Source organism: Trichechus manatus, unplaced genomic scaffold (genome assembly GCF_000243295.1).
Source record: "Trichechus manatus latirostris isolate Lorelei unplaced genomic scaffold, TriManLat1.0 scaffold00308, whole genome shotgun sequence".
Taxonomy (NCBI): domain Eukaryota; kingdom Metazoa; phylum Chordata; class Mammalia; order Sirenia; family Trichechidae; genus Trichechus; species Trichechus manatus.
Window position 1 is genome coordinate 301060 of NW_004444244.1, and position 2810 is coordinate 303869.

At 37.4% G+C, this 2810-nt stretch overlaps 1 protein-coding gene across 1 annotated transcript in view; it reads left to right on the forward strand.

Moving 5' to 3' along the window:
* LOC101357941 (zinc finger protein 33B-like) overlaps positions 1-2810 on the forward strand; it is a 75247-nt gene that overhangs the window by 6336 nt on the left and 66101 nt on the right. The gene's annotated exons all lie outside the window — the stretch shown is intronic.

The following is a 2810-nucleotide window of genomic DNA, read 5'->3' on the forward strand; positions in this document are numbered from 1 at the left end:
TAACTGCTTTTATGTCCTTTTTCTGCTGATTCTAATACCTGTGTCAGTTGTTCTCTTTTGAAATTCATTGATGATCCTCCCCATTGTAGGTCATGTTTTCTTGCCAGTTTGTACGCTTAGTAATCTTTTATTGGACGTTAGATATTATCACTTGTGCTTTGTTGAATGCTGGATATTTTTGTATTCCCTATAAATGTTCTTTATATAAATCTTCTGGGATATACTTAAGTTACTTGAAAACAGTTTGATCTTTTTTGATTTTTGTCTTCTTTGTATGATTTGTTAGGCATTGCTCAGTATCTTAGTTATCTAGTGCTGCTATAACAGAAATACCATAAGTGGATGGCTTTAACAAAGAGAAATTTATTCACTCACAGTCTGGGAGGCTTGAATTCCGAATTCAGGGTGCCAGTTCCAGGGGAAGCGTTTCTCTGTCGACTGTGGGGGAAGGTCCTTGTCATCAATCTTCCCCAGTCGAGGAGCTTCTCAGCGCAGTGACCCCGGGTCCAAAGGACATGCTCTGCTCCTGGTGCTTCTTCCTTAGTAGTATGAAGTCCCTAAGTCTCTCTGCTCGCTTCTCTCTTTTATATCTCAAAAGAGATTGATTTAAGACATAACCTAATCTTGTAGATTGGATCCTGCCTCATTAACATCACCTTGTTAACATCATAGAGGTAGGATTTACAACACAGAGGAAAATCACATCAGATGACAAAATGGTGGACAGTCACACAATACTGGGAATCACGGCCTAGCCAAGCCGATACACATTCTTGGGGGACACAATTCAATCTGTAACACTCAGTCTAGGGTTAATTATTCCCCACTACGGAAGCAAGATCTTGTGTATTCTACCCAATGGCCCATGAATTACAGAATTTTCCTCTCCGACTGATAGGAACAGGTGCTATTCCAGGCTCCTTTTGAGTGCCAGGCATTGCTTCCTCTAATCCTTTTGAATGATTCTTTCCCCAAACCCAGGTAATTTCTTTACACACATAAGTATATGCTGAATACTCAAGGGGGACCTTGCAGATTTCTGAGGTCCTCTCTCCTCTCTAGTACTCTGTCCTATGAACTTTAGCTGCCTCTCCTAGACTCTCAACTCTGTTTCCTCAACTCTGGGAGTGTTCCAGGCTCTGCCTCTAATCTGTCTTCCTGACCACAGGGAAACTTTCTCAAAGCAGGAAACTGGGGCGATTGTAGGGACTCCTCTCGTTTGTCTCCCGTGTCTCGAGGATTACTGCCCTTCGTTGCCTGATGTCCAGTGTTCTGAAAACCGTTTTTCCCTATATTTTGTTGATAGTTTCATATGGGAAGTTTAATATCTGGTCCCTGTTACTTCATCTTTACTGAGGGGAAAGTCCACCATATTTTATTTTTGTAATAAATCTTTATCTGTTTTTTTTAATTTGGACTTCAGGTGCATAGTGGTGAGTAAGTTTTTAATTTTACGACACTGTGGTCCATTTTGTTATATTTATTCCCCTTAATGCCCATTTTCTATGTCGATTCCCTGAATCATAGGCAACAATTCTAATGTGATATATATTTTATATACCCGTTTATTTATATGTGAACTTGTAAAACGTATAATTTATTTTCTGAGCATTTATTTGCGATATAAATACATAATACTGTGCTGGTGAGTTTGTTGTGTCCTTTTGTCACCCAGCACCGTGTTTTCACATCTAACCGTGTTACTCTGTGCATATTTATGTCATTCAAACTGATTCTGATGCTTGTTCACCCACCGCCTTTCATTTATGAGAATTTCTCTGGGACATATTCACAGAAGCAGGATCACTAGGTCATAGGTTATATATGTGCCTATCTTGTCTCCTCTTCCTTGGTATCTCTCGTGGAAATTATTTACAACCTTAATTTTAGAATTTTATTTTAAAATATATATTAAGTTAGTCTTAGCAATATATTATATAAATTTTTTCCATCACTATTGTTTATTGTGTATACCACATCTCTTAGAATTAGTTTTTTTATTTTGCTAAATTACATCCTTTAATAATCCTTAAAAATAATGTCATTGCTCTCTTGCATTCTTACATTGTTGCTGACCTGATTCTGGTTCCTTTCTAGAGCTGTAAATTTGATTTGCAACCTGTGGTTTAAAAAGTTCAGATATGTTAATCACTCATTTTTACTTTAACCAAAATTCGTTATAAAGTTAAAGCAGGTAGTTGCTCATGACCACAAAGTACTAAGAGTAATTACTTTATTGGTTCTATTAATTGTAAAATAATAATTAAGGCCAGAGACAGTGGGTTAAAAATGAGAAGGTTTACTTTGGAAAATGATATGTGCCTCCTTAAAAAGCCAAAATTAAAAATACCATATGATCCAGCAATCCCACTCCTAGGAATATACCCTAGAGAAATAAGAGCTGTCACACGAATAGACATATGCACACCCATGTTCATTGCAGCACTGCTTACAATAGCAAAAAGATGGAAACAACCTAAATGCTGATCAACAGATGAATGGATAACCACACAGACTGTGATACATACACACAATGGAATACTATGTAATGTTAAAAAACAATGACGAATCCAGAAACATCTCACAACCTGGATGAATCTGGAGGGCATTATGCCTAGTGAAATAAGTCAGTCACAAAAGGAGAAATATTGTATGAGACCACCATTTTAAAAACTCAGAAAAAGGTTTAAACCCAGAAAAAAGCATTCTTTGATGGTTATGAGGTTGAGGAGGGAGGGGGAGGGCAAGTCACTAGGTAGTAAACAAGTGTTTATTTGGGTTAAAGGGGTAAGTCAGCACAAGTGGACCAA